Here is a 16372-nt window from a genome sequence, read left to right as displayed (position 1 = left end):
CCTGGGTGGGCTTGAACCACCAACTTTTCGGTTAACAGCCGAACGCGCTAACCGATTGCGCCACAGAGACCAACCACCCCAGTGAGCGTGTTGGGACTCAATATATGTTTTTACCTTTGTGCTCCTGCCTGCAGCTCTAAGGTCCTGGCATAAGACAGGTAGGCTTAGACTCCATTGTGACATGTCTTACTTCTCTTAGAAGAAGGTTCTGAGTTGCCAGGCAGCTTATCTTCTGCCGGGCACACTTTCCTTTGCAGGCTTTCAGGTTGTGAATCCAGCACTGCTTAGGTGTCCATGTCAGACATGAGCAGCTCATTGAGCCCCACTGTGTGTTTTTTGTGGAGATACAACTCTCAGACTAGAGGGAGCAGGCGGGAAGTGGGTGAGACTCACACAGGGTGGGTGGGGCAGTTAAAGGATGTTATCTAATAGTGTAATCGAGGAGTTGGGTTTTTTGTGCACTACACTTTAACCAGCGATTCTTTCTAAAAGGAAATCCCAGGGCAGTACCCGCAATGAGTGGCATCCCCACACCCGAGGTTGCATTGTGGTAGCTGTTCCCTGAGCCCCTAGCCCCTGTCCCCATGTCGCCCTTTCTCCTCGTGTAACTCACCTCAGGTTCGGTGGCTCTGATACTTGCTGCTTCTGCGCGATCATCCCCATGATCTGGGCCTTTGTACGAAATGTCATGTAAGATGACTTTATTCAGCACGGCGTTTGTCATTTGCTTGGTTGTCCTGTCACTGTTGGATGTTTTCTTGCGCAGACTACTGTCTAATGGTGGGAAGGCCACGAGACACGTGACTTTTCTCTTTCCTTGTTAGCATAGTTTCCTGCCACTGTCTTGGTGTGCTGCCAGCCTGTGAGACACGTGTCTTGCCCATCTCAGCTCCACTGTGGCATGTTAGATATGTCTTTGAGCAGAGTCCCGGTCCCAGAGCTGCTGCCTTCTCTGCACTCTGGCTTGTAAGACTGCAGGCAAAGGCCCTCCCTGGCCCCTCAGCCAGATAGATACATTTACCTGCAGGGCTCAGCTTTGGTGAAAGATATTGGCGAGAGAGAGGAAAGGGGACGGCCCGTGGTGCACCCCCTATTTTGCATAGAACCACAGCCTCCTGGGAGGGGAGAGACATGAGGGTTCTCAGGGAAAGCCCTCCCAGGAGTGTTGAAGGGCAGGACGTGAAACACAGCAATCCCGGAATGGCCTGGTCTAAGATGCCTGTGCAATAGGCCTGGCCCTAGGCTTCCGGGGCTCTTCCTCGGCAGAGGCCCCAGTGGTATGAGCCCGACCAGGGCTGTGCCCGACCAGGGCTGTAGGGCGCATTGGGAGCGCGTTAGGGACGCGAAAGAGGGCGCAGGGCGCAGAACTCTGACCGTTTCTCCCCAGGATTTTGGGGAGGACAGGGAATCTGGCCAGGTCAGTGACTAGGCTTTCCCAGAAGGAAAGTCCAGTGACAGTGGCATGTTGTGAAACACAAGATTGCTGGTGGTCTGGAGGGTGCTTTCTGTCAGCCACTTCTCCCGGGAGCAGCCAGAGAGCAGGCTGATGTCGTGCTCTGTCAAGCACAACACTGGCCCCAAACCACTGTCCTTAGCAAAAGCAGAAACATTCATAGTTTCAGTCTCCTGCATCTGATTCCTGCCATCAGCATGTGAACGTTTGGCAGTCCAAGGCTTGCCATGCAAACTTTGTTCATAGGTGTCCCATGCGAATGCATGGGCCTCATCACTACTGTCTACGGCAGGGCTCTCTGCTCAGCCTATGTAAGTGAAGCATTGGTGGTTCAGTGGTAGAATTCTCACCTGCCACGCGGGAGGCCCGGGTTCGATTCCCGTCCAATGCAAAGCGCCCTTCTTTTGGCTTTGCTTTAGAAGTCAGAGATATAGACTTGGTGGGGAAAAAAATGTCAAAGAGTGACCCCGACGTGATTTGAACACGCAACCTTCTGATCTGGAGTCAGACGCGCTACCGTTGCGCCACGAGGTCCCTGTGCATGCAGTTCTCAGCCCCGGATCAAGAAATGCTTCTGTGCCTTTTATTGGCCCTCAGTACGCCTGTGGTTAAAGTAGAAGGCTTGGTGGCCCGTTTCCAGTCCTATTGGTGGAAATGACTAGAGGTGAAGAAATGAGAGAAGATAGAAATGTTGAGATAGAGCATGTCACGCAGGCAAAGCGAGAGCTCTAAGAGCAAAGCCAGACAGCTGTGTTTTAATTCAGGACTTGATGTAGGCAAAAGCATTCGTCCCTGGGTGGGGTTGAACCACCAACCTTTCGGTTAACAGCCGAACGCTCTAACCGATTGCGCCACAGAGACCAACCACCGCAGTGAGCGTGTTGGGACTCAATATATGTTTTTACCTTTGTGCTCCTGCCTGCAGCTCTAAGGTCCTGGCATAAGACAGGTAGGCTTAGACTCCATTGTGACATGTCTTACTTCTCTTAGAAGAAGGTTCTGAGTTGCCAGGCAGCTTATCTTCTGCCGGGCACACTTTCCTTTGCAGGCTTTCAGGTTGTGAATCCAGCACTGCTTAGGTGTCCATGTCAGACATGAGCAGCTCATTGAGCCCCACTGTGTGTTTTTTGTGGAGATACAACTCTCAGACTAGAGGGAGCAGGCGGGAAGTGGGTGAGACTCACACAGGGTGGGTGGGGCAGTTAAAGGATGTTATCTAATAGTGTAATCGAGGAGTTGGGTTTTTTGTGCACTACACTTTAACCAGCGATTCTTTCTAAAAGGAAATCCCAGGGCAGTACCCGCAATGAGTGGCATCCCCACACCCGAGGTTGCATTGTGGTAGCTGTTCCCTGAGCCCCTAGCCCCTGTCCCCATGTCGCCCTTTCTCCTCGTGTAACTCACCTCAGGTTCGGTGGCTCTGATACTTGCTGCTTCTGCGCGATCATCCCCATGATCTGGGCCTTTGTACGAAATGTCATGTAAGATGACTTTATTCAGCACGGCGTTTGTCATTTGCTTGGTTGTCCTGTCACTGTTGGATGTTTTCTTGCGCAGACTACTGTCTAATGGTGGGAAGGCCACGAGACACGTGACTTTTCTCTTTCCTTGTTAGCATAGTTTCCTGCCACTGTCTTGGTGTGCTGCCAGCCTGTGAGACACGTGTCTTGCCCATCTCAGCTCCACTGTGGCATGTTAGATATGTCTTTGAGCAGAGTCCCGGTCCCAGAGCTGCTGCCTTCTCTGCACTCTGGCTTGTAAGACTGCAGGCAAAGGCCCTCCCTGGCCCCTCAGCCAGATAGATACATTTACCTGCAGGGCTCAGCTTTGGTGAAAGATATTGGCGAGAGAGAGGAAAGGGGACGGCCCGTGGTGCACCCCCTATTTTGCATAGAACCACAGCCTCCTGGGAGGGGAGAGACATGAGGGTTCTCAGGGAAAGCCCTCCCAGGAGTGTTGAAGGGCAGGATGTGAAACACAGCAATCCCGGAATGGCCTGGTCTAAGATGCCTGTGCAATAGGCCTGGCCCTAGGCTTCCGGGGCTCTTCTTCGGCAGAGGCCCCAGTGGTATGAGCCCGACCAGGGCTGTGCCCGACCAGGGCTGTAGGGCGCATTGGGAGCGCGTTAGGGACGCGAAAGAGGGCGCAGGGCGCAGAACTCTGCCCGTTTCTCCCCAGGATTTTGGGGAGGACAGGGAATCTGGCCAGGTCAGTGACTAGGCTTTCCCAGAAGGAAAGTCCAGTGACAGTGGCATGTTGTGAAACACAAGATTGCTGGTGGTCTGGAGGGTGCTTTCTGTCAGCCACTTCTCCCGGGAGCAGCCAGAGAGCAGGCTGATGTCGTGCTCTGTCAAGCACAACACTGGCCCCAAACCACTGTCCTTAGCAAAAGCAGAAACATTCATAGTTTCAGTCTCCTGCATCTGATTCCTGCCATCAGCATGTGAACGTTTGGCAGTCCAAGGCTTGCCATGCAAACTTTGTTCATAGGTGTCCCATGCGAATGCATGGGCCTCATCACTACTGTCTACGGCAGGGCTCTCTGCTCAGCCTATGTAAGTGAAGCATTGGTGGTTCAGTGGTAGAATTCTCGCCTGCCACGCGGGAGGCCCGGGTTCGATTCCCGGCCAATGCAAAGCGCCCTTCTTTTGGCTTTGCTTTAGAAGTCAGAGATATAGACTTGGTGGGCAAAAAAATGTCAAAGAGTGACCCCGACGTGATTTGAACACGCAACCTTCTGATCTGGAGTCAGACGCGCTACCGTTGTGCCACGAGGTCCCTGTGCATGCAGTTCTCAGCCCCGGATCAAGAAATGCTTCTGTGCCTTTTATTGGCCCTCAGTACGCCTGTGGTTAAAGTAGAAGGCTTGGTGGCCCGTTTCCAGTCCTATTGGTGGAAATGACTAGAGGTGAAGAGATGAGAGAAGATAGAAATGTTGAGATAGAGCATGTCACGCAGGCAAAGCGAGAGCTCTAAGAGCAAAGCCAGACAGCTGTGTTTTAATTCAGGACTTGATGTAGGCAAAAGCATACGTCCCTGGGTGGGCTTGAACCACCAACTTTTCGGTTAACAGCCGAACGCACTAACCGATTGCGCCACAGAGACCAACCACCCCAGTGAGCGTGTTGGGACTCAATATATGTTTTTACCTTTGTGCTCCTGCCTGCAGCTCTAAGGTCCTGGCATAAGACAGGTAGGCTTAGACTCCATTGTGACATGTCTTACTTCTCTTAGAAGAAGGTTCTGAGTTGCCAGGCAGCTTATCTTCTGCCGGGCACACTTTCCTTTGCAGGCTTTCAGGTTGTGAATCCAGCACTGCTTAGGTGTCCATGTCACACATGAGCAGCTCATTGAGCCCCACTGAGTGTTTTTTGTGGAGATACAACTCTCAGACTAGAGGGAGCAGGCGGGAAGTGGGTGAGACTCACACAGGGTGGGTGGGGCAGTTAAAGGATGTTATCTAATAGTGTAATCGAGGAGTTGTGTTTTTTGTGCACTACACTTTAACCAGCGATTCTTTCTAAAAGGAAATCCCAGGGCAGTACCCGCAATGAGTGGCATCCCCACACCCGAGGTTGCATTGTGGTAGCTGTTCCCTGAGCCCCTAGCCCCTGTCCCCATGTCGCCCTTTCTCCTCGTGTAACTCACCTCAGGTTCGGTGGCTCTGATACTTGCTGCTTCTGCGCGATCATCCCCATGATCTGGGCCTTTATACGAAATGTCATGTAAGATGACTTTATTCAGCACGGCGTTTGTCATTTGCTTGGTTGTCCTGTCACTGTTGGATGTTTTCTTGCGCAGACTACTGTCTAATGGTGGGAAGGCCACGAGACACGTGACTTTTCTCTTTCCTTGTTAGCATAGTTTCCTGCCACTGTCTTGTTGTGCTGCCTGCCTGTGAGACACGTGTCTTGCCCATCTCAGCTCCACTGTGGCATGTTAGATATGTCTTTGAGCAGAGTCCCGGTCCCAGAGCTGCTGCCTTCTCTGCACTCTGGCTTGTAAGACTGCAGGCAAAGGCCCTCCCTGGCCCCTCAGCCAGATAGATACATTTACCTGCAGGGCTCAGCTTTGGTGAAAGATATTGGCGAGAGAGAGGAAAGGGGACGGCCCGTGGTGCACCCCCTATTTTGCATAGAACCACAGCCTCCTGGGAGGGCAGAGACATGAGGGTTCTCAGGGAAAGCCCTCCCAGGAGTGTTGAAGGGCAGGACGTGAAACACAGCAATCCCGGAATGGCCTTGTCTAAGATGCCTGTGCAATAGGCCTGGCCCTAGGCCTCCGGGGCTCTTCCTCGGCAGAGGCCCCAGTGGTATGAGCCCGACCAGGGCTGTGCCCGACCAGGGCTGTAGGGCGCGTTGGGAGCGCGTTAGGGACGCGAAAGAGGGCGCAGGGCGCAGAACTCTGCCCGTTTCTCCCCAGGATTTTGGGGAGGACAGGGAATCTGGCCAGGTCAGTGACTAGTCTTTCCCAGAAGGAAAGTCCAGTGACAGTGGCATGTTGTGAAACACAAGATTGCTGGTGGTCTGGAGGGTGCTTTCTGTCAGCCACTTCTCCCGGGAGCAGCCAGAGAGCAGGCTGATGTCGTGCTCTGTCAAGCACAACACTGGCCCCAAACCACTGTCCTTAGCAAAAGCAGAAACATTCATAGTTTCAGTCTCCTGCATCTGATTCCTGCCATCAGCATGTGAACGTTTGGCAGTCCAAGGCTTGCCATGCAAACTTTGTTCATAGGTGTCCCATGCGAATGCATGGGCCTCATCACTACTGTCTACGGCAGGGCTCTCTGCTCAGCCTATGTAAGTGAAGCATTGGTGGTTCAGTGGTAGAATTCTCGCCTGCCACGCGGGAGGCCCGGGTTCGATTCCCGGCCAATGCAAAGCGCCCTTCTTTTGGCTTTGCTTTAGAAGTCAGAGATATAGACTTGGTGGGGAAAAAAATGTCAAAGAGTGACCCCGACGTGATTTGAACACGCAACCTTCTGATCTGGAGTCAGACGCGCTACCGTTTCGCCACGAGGTCCCTGTGCATGCAGTTCTCAGCCCCGGATCAAGAAATGCTTCTGTGCCTTTTATTGGCCCTCAGTACGCCTGTGGTTAAAGTAGAAGGCTTGGTGGCCCGTTTCCAGTCCTATTGGTGGAAATGACTAGAGGTGAAGAGATGAGAGAAGATAGAAATGTTGAGATAGAGCATGTCACGCAGGCAAAGCGAGAGCTCTAAGAGCAAAGCCAGACAGCTGTGTTTTAATTCAGGACTTGATGTAGGCAAAAGCATACGTCCCTGGGTGGGCTTGAACCACCAACCTTTTGGTTAACAGCAGAACGCGCTAACCGATTGCGCCACAGAGACCAACCACCGCAGTGAGCGTGTTGGGACTCAATATATGTTTTTACCTTTGTGCTCCTGCCTGCAGCTCTAAGGTCCTGGCATAAGACAGGTAGGCTTAGACTCCATTGTGACATGTCTTACTTCTCTTAGAAGAAGGTTCTGAGTTGCCAGGCAGCTTATCTTCTGCTGGGCACACTTTCCTTTGCAGGCTTTCAGGTTGTGAATCCAGCACTGCTTAGGTGTCCATGTCAGACATGAGCAGCTCATTGAGCCCCACTGTGTGTTTTTTGTGGAGATACAACTCTCAGACTAGAGGGAGCAGGCGGGAAGTGGGTGAAACTCACACAGGGTGGGTGGGGCAGTTAAAGGATGTTATCTAATAGTGTAATCGAGGAGTTGGGTTTTTTGTGCACTACACTTTAACCAGCGATTCTTTCTAAAAGGAAATCCCAGGGCAGTACCCGCAATGAGTGGCATCCCCACACCCGAGGTTGCATTGTGGTAGCTGTTCCCTGAGCCCCTAGCCCCTGTCCCCATGTCGCCCTTTCTCCTCGTGTAACTCACCTCAGGTTCGGTGGCTCTGATACTTGCTGCTTCTGCGCGATCATCCCCATGATCTGGGCCTTTGTACGAAATGTCATGTAAGATGACTTTATTCAGCACGGCGTTTGTCATTTGCTTGGTTGTCCTGTCACTGTTGGATGTTTTCTTGCGCAGACTACTGTCTAATGGTGGGAAGGCCACGAGACACGTGACTTTTCTCTTTCCTTGTTAGCATAGTTTCCTGCCACTGTCTTGGTGTGCTGCCAGCCTGTGAGACACGTGTCTTGCCCATCTCAGCTCCACTGTGGCATGTTAGATATGTCTTTGAGCAGAGTCCCGGTCCCAGAGCTGCTGCCTTCTCTGCACTCTGGCTTGTAAGACTGCAGGCAAAGGCCCTCCCTGGCCCCTCAGCCAGATAGATACATTTACCTGCAGGGCTCAGCTTTGGTGAAAGATATTGGCGAGAGAGAGGGAAGGGGACGGCCCGTGGTGCACCCCCTATTTTGCATAGAACCACAGCCTCCTGGGAGGGGAGAGACATGAGGGTTCTCAGGGAAAGCCCTCCCAGGAGTGTTGAAGGGCAGGACGTGAAACACAGCAATCCCGGAATGGCCTGGTCTAAGATGCCTGTGCAATAGGCCTGGCCCTAGGCTTCCGGGGCTCTTCCTCGGCAGAGGCCCCAGTGGTATGAGCCCGACCAGGGCTGTGCCCGACCAAGGCTGTAGGGCGCATTGGGAGCGCGTTAGGGACGCGAAAGAGGGCGCAGGGCGCAGAACTCTGACCGTTTCTCCCCAGGATTTTGGGGAGGACAGGGAATCTGGCCAGGTCAGTGACTAGGCTTTCCCAGAAGGAAAGTCCAGTGACAGTGGCATGTTGTGAAACACAAGATTGCTGGTGGTCTGGAGGGTGCTTTCTGTCAGCCACTTCTCCCGGGAGCAGCCAGAGAGCAGGCTGATGTCGTGCTCTGTCAAGCACAACACTGGCCCCAAACCACTGTCCTTAGCAAAATCAGAAACATTCATAGTTTCAGTCTCCTGCATCTGATTCCTGCCATCAGCATGTGAACGTTTGGCAGTCCAAGGCTTGCCATGCAAACTTTGTTCATAGGTGTCCCATGCGAATGCATGGGCCTCATCACTACTGTCTACGGCAGGGCTCTCTGCTCAGCCTATGTAAGTGAAGCATTGGTGGTTCTGTGGTAGACTTCTCGCCTGCCACGCGGGAGGCCCGGGTTCGATTCCCGGCCAATGCAAAGCGCCCTTCTTTTGGCTTTGCTTTAGAAGTCAGAGATATAGACTTGGTGGGCAAAAAAATGTCAAAGAGTGACCCCGACGTGATTTGAACACGCAACCTTCTGATCTGGAGTCAGACGCGCTACCGTTGCGCCACGAGGTCCCTGTGCATGCAGTTCTCAGCCCCCGATCAAGAAATGCTTCTGTGCCTTTTATTGGCCCTCAGTACGCCTGTGGTTAAAGTAGAAGGCTTGGTGTCCCGTTTCCAGTCCTATTGGTGGAAATGACTAGAGGTGAAGAGATGAGAGAAGATAGAAATGTTGAGATAGAGCATGTCACGCAGGCAAAGCGAGAGCTCTAAGAGCAAAGCCAGACAGCTGTATTTTAATTCAGGACTTGATGTAGGCAAAAGCATACGTCCCTGGGTGGGCTTGAACCACCAACCTTTCGGTTAACAGCCGAACGCGCTAACCGATTGCGCCACAGAGACCAACCACCGCAGTGAGCGTGTTGGGACTCAATATATGTTTTTACCTTTGTGCTCCTGCCTGCAGCTCTAAGGTCCTGACATAAGACAGGTAGGCTTAGACTCCATTGTGACATGTCTTACTTCTCTTAGAAGAAGGTTCTGAGTTGCCAGGCAGCTTATCTTCTGCCGGGCACACTTTCCTTTGCAGGCTTTCAGGTTGTGAATCCAGCACTGCTTAGGTGTCCATGTCAGACATGAGCAGCTCATTGAGCCCCACTGTGTGTTTTTTGTGGAGATACAACTCTCAGACTAGAGGGAGCAGGCGGGAAGTGGGTGAGACTCACACAGGGTGGGTGGGGCAGTTAAAGGATGTTATCTAATAGTGTAATCGAGGAGTTGGGTTTTTTGTGCACTACACTTTAACCAGCGATTCTTTCTAAAAGGAAATCCCAGGGCAGTACCCGCAATGAGTGGCATCCCCACACCCGAGGTTGCATTGTGGTAGCTGTTCCCTGAGCCCCTAGCCCCTGTCCCCATGTCGCCCTTTCTCCTCGTGTAACTCACCTCAGGTTCGGTGGCTCTGATACTTGCTGCTTCTGCGCGATCATCCCCATGATCTGGGCCTTTGTACGAAATGTCATGTAAGATGACTTTATTCAGCACGGCGTTTGTCATTTGCTTGGTTGTCCTGTCACTGTTGGATGTTTTCTTGCGCAGACTACTGTCTAATGGTGGGAAGGCCACGAGACACGTGACTTTTCTCTTTCCTTGTTAGCATAGTTTCCTGCCACTGTCTTGGTGTGCTGCCAGCCTGTGAGACACGTGTCTTGCCCATCTCAGCTCCACTGTGGCATGTTAGATATGTCTTTGAGCAGAGTCCCGGTCCCAGAGCTGCTGCCTTCTCTGCACTCTGGCTTGTAAGACTGCAGGCAAAGGCCCTCCCTGGCCCCTCAGCCAGATAGATACATTTACCTGCAGGGCTCAGCTTTGGTGAAAGATATTGGCGAGAGAGAGGAAAGGGGACGGCCCGTGGTGCACCCCCTATTTTGCATAGAACCACAGCCTCCTGGGAGGGGAGAGACATGAGGGTTCTCAGGGAAAGCCCTCCCAGGAGTGTTGAAGGGCAGGACGTGAAACACAGCAATCCCGGAATGGCCTGGTCTAAGATGCCTGTGCAATAGGCCTGGCCCTAGGCTTCCGGGGCTCTTCCTCGGCAGAGGCCCCAGTGGTATGAGCCCGACCAGGGCTGTGCCCGACCAGGGCTGTAGGGCGCATTGGGAGCGCGTTAGGGACGCGAAAGAGGGCGCAGGGCGCAGAACTCTGCCTGTTTCTCCCCAGGATTTTGGGGAGGACAGGGAATCTGGCCAGGTCAGTGACTAGGCTTTCCCAGAAGGAAAGTCCAGTGACAGTGGCATGTTGTGAAACACAAGATTGCTGGTGGTCTGGAGGGTGCTTTCTGTCAGCCACTTCTCCCGGGAGCAGCCAGAGAGCAGGCTGATGTCGTGCTCTGTCAAGCACAACACTGGCCCCAAACCACTGTCCTTAGCAAAAGCAGAAACATTCATAGTTTCAGTCTCCTGCATCTGATTCTTGCCATCAGCATGTGAACGTTTGGCAGTCCAAGGCTTGCCATGCAAACTTTGTTCATAGGTGTCCCATGCGAATGCATGGGCCTCATCACTACTGTCTACGGCAGGGCTCTCTGCTCAGCCTATGTAAGTGAAGCATTGGTGGTTCAGTGGTAGAATTCTCGCCTGCCACGCGGGAGGCCCGGGTTCGATTCCCGGCCAGTGCAAAGCGCCCTTCTTTTGGCTTTGCTTTAGAAGTCAGAGATATAGACTTGGTGGGCAAAAAAATGTCAAAGAGTGACCCCGACGTGATTTGAACACGCAACCTTCTGATCTGGAGTCAGACGCGCTACCGTTGCGCCACGAGGTCCCTGTGCATGCAGTTCTCAGCCCCGGATCAAGAAATGCTTCTGTGCCTTTTATTGGCCCTCAGTACGCCTGTGGTTAAAGTAGAAGGCTTGGTGGCCCGTTTCCAGTCCTATTGGTGGAAATGACTAGAGGTGAAGAGATGAGAGAAGATAGAAATGTTGAGATAGAGCATGTCACGCAGGCAAAGCGAGAGCTCTAAGAGCAAAGCCAGACAGCTGTGTTTTAATTCAGGACTTGATGTAGGCAAAAGCATACGTCCCTGGGTGGGCTTGAACCACCAACCTTTCGGTTAACAGCCGAACGCGCTAACCGATTGCGCCACAGAGACCAACCACCACAGTGAGCGTGTTGGGACTCAATATATGTTTTTACCTTTGTGCTCCTGCCTGCAGCTCTAAGGTCCTGGCATAAGACAGGTAGGCTTAGACTCCATTGTGACATGTCTTACTTCTCTTAGAAGAAGGTTCTGAGTTGCCAGGCAGCTTATCTTCTGCCGGGCACACTTTCCTTTGCAGGCTTTCAGGTTGTGAATCCAGCACTGCTTAGGTGTCCATGTCAGACATGAGCAGCTCATTGAGCCCCACTGTGTGTTTTTTGTGGAGATACAACTCTCAGGCTAGAGGGAGCAGGCGGGAAGTGGGTGAGACTCACACAGGGTGGGTGGGGCAGTTAAAGGATGTTATCTAATAGTGTAATCGAGGAGTTGGGTTTTTTGTGCACTACACTTTAACCAGCGATTCTTTCTAAAAGGAAATCCCAGGGCAGTACCCGCAATGAGTGGCATACCCACACCCGAGGTTGCATTGTGGTAGCTGTTCCCTGAGCCCATAGCCCCTGTCCCCATGTCGCCCTTTCTCCTCGTGTAATTCACCCCAGGTTCGGTGGCTCTGATACTTGCTGCTTCTGCTGCGCGATCATCCCCATGATCTGGGCCTTTGTACGAAATGTCATGTAAGATGACTTTATTCAGCACGGCGTTTGTCATTTGCTTGGTTGTCCTGTCACTGTTGGATGTTTTCTTGCGCAGACTACTGTCTAATGGTGGGAAGGCCACGAGACACGTGACTTTTCTCTTTCCTTGTTAGCATAGTTTCCTGCCACTGTCTTGGTGTGCTGCCAGCCTGTGAGACACGTGTCTTGCCCATCTCAGCTCCACTGTGGCATGTTAGATATGTCTTTGAGCAGAGTCCCGGTCCCAGAGCTGCTGCCTTCTCTGCACTCTGGCTTGTAAGACTGCAGGCAAAGGCCCTCCCTGGCCCCTCAGCCAGATAGATACATTTACCTGCAGGGCTCAGTTTTGGTGAAAGATATTGGCGAGAGAGAGGAAAGGGGACGGCCCGTGGTGCACCCCCTATTTTGCATAGAACCACAGCCTCCTGGGAGGGCAGAGACATGAGGGTTCTCAGGGAAAGCCCTACCAGGAGTGTTGAAGGGCAGGACGTGAAACACAGCAATCCGGGAATGGCCTGGTCTAAGATGCCTGTGCAATAGGCCTGGCCCTAGGCTTCCGGGGCTCTTCCTCGGCAGAGGCCCCAGTGGTATGAGCCCGACCAGGGCTGTGCCCGACCAGGGCTGTAGGGCGCGTTGGGAGCGCATTAGGGACGCGAAAGAGGGCGCAGGGCGCAGAACTCTGCCCGTTTCTCCCCAGGATTTTGGGGAGGACAGGGAATCTGGCCAGGTCAGTGACTAGGCTTTCCCAGAAGGAAAGTCCAGTGACAGTGGCATGTTGTGAAACACAAGATTGCTGGTGGTCTGGAGGGTGCTTTCTGTCAGCCACTTCTCCCGGGAGCAGCCAGAGAGCAGGCTGATGTCGTGCTCTGTCAAGCACAACACTGGCCCCAAACCACTGTCCTTAGCAAAAGCAGAAACATTCATAGTTTCAGTCTCCTGCATCTGATTCCTGCCATCAGCATGTGAACGTTTGGCAGTCCAAGGCTTGCCATGCAAACTTTGTTCATAGGTGTCCCATGCGAATGCATGGGCCTCATCACTACTGTCTACGGCAGGGCTCTCTGCTCAGCCTATGTAAGTGAAGCATTGGTGGTTCAGTGGTAGAATTCTCGCCTGCCACGTGGGAGGCCTGGGTTCGATTCCCGGCCAATGCAAAGCGCCCTTCTTTTGGCTTTGCTTTAGAAGTCAGAGATATAGACTTGGTGGGGAAAAAAATGTCAAAGAGTGACCCCGACGTGATTTGAACACGCAACCTTCTGATCTGGAGTCAGACGCGCTACCGTTGCGCCACGAGGTCCCTGTGCATGCAGTTCTCAGCCCCGGATCAAGAAATGCTTCTGTGCCTTTTATTGGCCCTCAGTACGCCTGTGGTTAAAGTAGAAGGCTTGGTGGCCCGTTTCCAGTCCTATTGGTGGAAATGACTAGAGGTGAAGAGATGAGAGAAGATAGAAATGTTGAGATAGAGCATGTCACGCAGGCAAAGCGAGAGCTCTAAGAGCAAAGCCAGACAGCTCTGTTTTAATTCAGGACTTGATGTAGGCAAAAGCATACGTCCCTGGGTGGGCTTGAACCACCAACCTTTCGGTTAACAGCTGAATCTGCTAACCGATTGCCCCACAGAGACCAACCACCGCAGTGAGCGTGTTGGGACTCAATATATGTTTTTACCTTTGTGCTCCTGCCTGCAGCTCTAAGGTCCTGGCATAAGACAGGTAGGCTTAGACTCCATTGTGACATGTCTTACTTCTCTTAGAAGAAGGTTCTGAGTTGCCAGGCAGCTTATCTTCTGCCGGGCACACTTTCCTTTGCAGGCTTTCAGGTTGTGAATCCAGCACTGCTTAGGTGTCCATGTCAGACATGAGCAGCTCATTGAGCCCCACTGTGTGTTTTTTGTGGAGATACAACTCTCAGACTAGAGGGAGCAGGCGGGAAGTGGGTGAGACTCACACAGGGTGGTTGGGGCAGTTAAAGGATGTTATCTAATAGTGTAATCGAGGAGTTGGGTTTTTTGTGCACTACACTTTAACCAGCGATTCTTTCAAAAAGGAAATCCCAGGGCAGTACCCGCAATGAGTGGCATCCCCACACCCGAGGTTGCATTGTGGTAGCTGTTCCCTGAGCCCATAGCCCCTGTCCCCATGTCGCCCTTTCTCCTCGTGTAACTCACCCCAGGTTCGGTGGCTCTGATACTTGCTGCTTTTGCTGCGCGATCATCCCCATGATCTGGGCCTTTGTACGAAATGTCATGTAAGATGACTTTATTCAGCACGGCGTTTGTCATTTGCTTGGTTGTCCTGTCACTGTTGGATGTTTTCGTGCGCAGACTACTGTCTAATGGTGGGAAGGCCACGAGACACGTGACTTTTCTCTTTCCTTGTTAGCATAGTTTCCTGCCACTGTCTTGTTGTGCTGCCTGCCTGTGAGACACGTGTCTTGCCCATCTCAGCTCCACTGTGGCATGTTAGATATGTCTTTGAGCAGAGTCCCGGTCCCAGAGCTGCTGCCTTCTCTGCACTCTGGCTTGTAAGACTGCAGGCAAAGGCCCTCCCTGGCCCCTCAGCCAGATAGATACATTTACCTGCAGGGCTCAGCTTTGGTGAAAGATATTGGCGAGAGAGAGGAAAGGGGACGGCCCGTGGTGCACCCCCTATTTTGCATAGAACCACAGCCTCCTGGGAGGGCAGAGACATGAGGGTTCTCAGGGAAAGCCCTCCCAGGAGTGTTGAAGGGCAGGACGTGAAACACAGCAATCCCGGAATGGCCTTGTCTAAGATGCCTGTGCAATAGGCCTGGCCCTAGGCCTCCGGGGCTCTTCCTCGGCAGAGGCCCCAGTGGTATGAGCCCGACCAGGGCTGTGCCCGACCAGGGCTGTAGGGCGCGTTGGGAGCGCGTTAGGGACGCGAAAGAGGGCGCAGGGCGCAGAACTCTGCCCGTTTCTCCCCAGGATTTTGGGGAGGACAGGGAATCTGGCCAGGTCAGTGACTAGGCTTTCCCAGAAGGAAAGTCCAGTGACAGTGGCATGTTGTGAAACACAAGATTGCTGGTGGTCTGGAGGGTGCTTTCTGTCAGCCACTTCTCCCGGAAGCAGCCAGAGAGCAGGCTGATGTCGTGCTCTGTCAAGCACAACACTGGCCCCAAACCACTGTCCTTAGCAAAAGCAGAAACATTCATAGTTTCAGTCTCCTGCATCTGATTCCTGCCATCAGCATGTGAACGTTTGGCAGTCCAAGGCTTGCCATGCAAACTTTGTTCATAGGTGTCCCATGCGAATGCATGGGCCTCATCACTACTGTCTACGGCAGGGCTCTCTGCTCAGCCTATGTAAGTGAAGCATTGGTGGTTCAGTGGTAGAATTCTCGCCTGCCACGCGGGAGGCCCGGGTTCGATTCCCGGCCAATGCAAAGCGCCCTTCTTTTGGCTTTGCTTTAGAAGTCAGAGATATAGACTTGGTGGGGAAAAAAATGTCAAAGAGTGACCCCGACGTGATTTGAACACGCAACCTTCTGATCTGGAGTCAGACGCGCTATCGTTTCGCCACGAGGTCCCTGTGCATGCAGTTCTCAGCCCCGGATCAAGAAATGCTTCTGTGCCTTTTATTGGCCCTCAGTACGCCTGTGGTTAAAGTAGAAGGCTTGGTGGCCCGTTTCCAGTCCTATTGGTGGAAATGACTAGAGGTGAAGAGATGAGAGAAGATAGAAATGTTGAGATAGAGCATGTCACGCAGGCAAAGCGAGAGCTCTAAGAGCAAAGCCAGACAGCTGTGTTTTAATTCAGGACTTGATGTAGGCAAAAGCATACGTCCCTGGGTGGGCTTGAACCACCAACCTTTTGGTTAACAGCCGAACGCGCTAACCGATTGCGCCACAGAGACCAACCACCGCAGTGAGCGTGTTGGGGCTCAATATATGTTTTTACCTTTGTGCTCCTGCCTGCAGCTCTAAGGTCCTGGCATAAGACAGGTAGGCTTAGACTCCATTGTGACATGTCTTACTTCTCTTAGAAGAAGGTTCTGAGTTGCCAGGCAGCTTATCTTCTGCTGGGCACACTTTCCTTTGCAGGCTTTCAGGTTGTGAATCCAGCACTGCTTAGGTGTCCATGTCAGACATGAGCAGCTCATTGAGCCCCACTGTGTGTTTTTTGTGGAGATACAACTCTCAGACTAGAGGGAGCAGGCGGGAAGTGGGTGAGACTCACACAGGGTGGGTGGGGCAGTTAAAGGATGTTATCTAATAGTGTAATCGAGGAGTTGGGTTTTTTGTGCACTACACTTTAACCAGCGATTCTTTCTAAAAGGAAATCCCAGGGCAGTACCCGCAATGAGTGGCATCCCCACACCCGAGGTTGCATTGTGGTAGCTGTTCCCTGAGCCCCTAGCCCCTGTCCCCATGTCGCCCTTTCTCCTCGTGTAACTCACCTCAGGTTCGGTGGCTCTGATACTTGCTGCTTCTGCGCGATCATC

At 52.6% G+C, this 16372-nt stretch overlaps 9 non-coding genes across 9 annotated transcripts; 3 read left to right on the top strand and 6 right to left on the bottom strand.

Moving 5' to 3' along the window:
* Window positions 1-1915: 1915 nt before the first annotated feature.
* On the bottom strand, window positions 1916-1987 carry TRNAW-CCA (transfer RNA tryptophan (anticodon CCA)). The gene has a single exon. It is a non-coding gene; the product is annotated as a tRNA-Trp (tRNA).
* Window positions 1988-4017: 2030 nt separating this feature from the next.
* TRNAG-GCC (transfer RNA glycine (anticodon GCC)) lies at window positions 4018-4088 on the top strand. The gene has a single exon. It is a non-coding gene; the product is annotated as a tRNA-Gly (tRNA).
* Window positions 4089-6261: 2173 nt separating this feature from the next.
* TRNAG-GCC (transfer RNA glycine (anticodon GCC)) lies at window positions 6262-6332 on the top strand. Its single transcript has one exon. It is a non-coding gene; the product is annotated as a tRNA-Gly (tRNA).
* Window positions 6333-8647: 2315 nt separating this feature from the next.
* On the bottom strand, window positions 8648-8719 carry TRNAW-CCA (transfer RNA tryptophan (anticodon CCA)). The gene has a single exon. It is a non-coding gene; the product is annotated as a tRNA-Trp (tRNA).
* A 253-nt stretch (window positions 8720-8972) lies between these two features.
* On the bottom strand, window positions 8973-9046 carry TRNAN-GUU (transfer RNA asparagine (anticodon GUU)). Its single transcript has one exon. It is a non-coding gene; the product is annotated as a tRNA-Asn (tRNA).
* A 1845-nt stretch (window positions 9047-10891) lies between these two features.
* Window positions 10892-10963, bottom strand: TRNAW-CCA (transfer RNA tryptophan (anticodon CCA)). Its single transcript has one exon. It is a non-coding gene; the product is annotated as a tRNA-Trp (tRNA).
* Window positions 10964-11216: 253 nt separating this feature from the next.
* Window positions 11217-11290, bottom strand: TRNAN-GUU (transfer RNA asparagine (anticodon GUU)). The gene has a single exon. It is a non-coding gene; the product is annotated as a tRNA-Asn (tRNA).
* A 1848-nt stretch (window positions 11291-13138) lies between these two features.
* On the bottom strand, window positions 13139-13210 carry TRNAW-CCA (transfer RNA tryptophan (anticodon CCA)). Its single transcript has one exon. It is a non-coding gene; the product is annotated as a tRNA-Trp (tRNA).
* A 2033-nt stretch (window positions 13211-15243) lies between these two features.
* Window positions 15244-15314, top strand: TRNAG-GCC (transfer RNA glycine (anticodon GCC)). Its single transcript has one exon. It is a non-coding gene; the product is annotated as a tRNA-Gly (tRNA).
* Window positions 15315-16372: the final 1058 nt, after the last annotated feature.

Source organism: Pleurodeles waltl, chromosome 4_1 (assembly GCF_031143425.1).
Source record: "Pleurodeles waltl isolate 20211129_DDA chromosome 4_1, aPleWal1.hap1.20221129, whole genome shotgun sequence".
Lineage (NCBI taxonomy): Eukaryota > Metazoa > Chordata > Amphibia > Caudata > Salamandridae > Pleurodeles > Pleurodeles waltl.
The sequence above is the reverse complement of the archived record's forward strand: the minus strand, read 5'-3'. Positions and strand labels throughout refer to the sequence as shown.